Raw genomic sequence first — 799 nt, 5'->3', positions numbered from 1 at the left:
CTGGAAGGGATTTTACTTTGCTTCTGTGGAGTTTGTGGAGCCACTACCAATTTGGGATAAACTTGATGTAATTTCAGCAAGTGAGATAATTTAAAATTTGGCTTCTATTCTTACAAGTGAGTCACCTTCTGATTGGCCTTTACTTCTAGGTTATAGCCCTTTAAGATCCTAACCCAAACATGGCAAATTTATCACCTTCTATTCCTTGGAAGGCCCTGGACATTTCCTATTGGCCCCCAGGCCTGCAAGGCTATCAAAGGCTGCTAAACATCTCAGATGCTTTTTCTGGAGATAAGTGTCTCTAAAAGAAGCTCCTAATTCCGTGTTAACTCTGTCATCTTATGTGTCTTGGTCCACCAGTTCTTCACTATCTTTTGGGCCCTTCAGTACTATAGGCAGTTTTAAACTTTTTTAAAACACAGTTTTTATCAATGTTTTCAGTGGAAGAATGGTTCTTTTCTCTAGTCCTACATTATTCAGTAACCTCATCTGCCATTTCCTTGAGTGTATTATAATTTTTAAAAGTCTGGCTGGGCTCAGTGGCTCACTCCTGTAATCCCAGCACTTTGGGAGGTTGAGGTGGGCAGATCACGAGGTCAGGAGTTCAAGAACAGCCTGACCAACATGGTGAAACTCCATCTCTACTAAAAATAAAAAATTAGCTAGGCATGGTGGCTATGTGCCTGTAGTCCCAGCAACTCAGGAGGCTGAGGCAGGAGAATTGCCTAAACCTGGGAGCCAGCAGTTGCAGTGAGCCAAGATCATGCCACCGCACTCCAGCCTGGGCGACAGAGCAAGA

Source organism: Sapajus apella, unplaced genomic scaffold, assembly GCF_009761245.1.
Source record: "Sapajus apella isolate SASKATOON/1434 unplaced genomic scaffold, GSC_monkey_1.0 scaffold47, whole genome shotgun sequence".
NCBI classification, from domain to species: domain Eukaryota; kingdom Metazoa; phylum Chordata; class Mammalia; order Primates; family Cebidae; genus Sapajus; species Sapajus apella.
The sequence above is the reverse complement of the archived record's forward strand: the minus strand, read 5'-3'. Positions refer to the sequence as shown.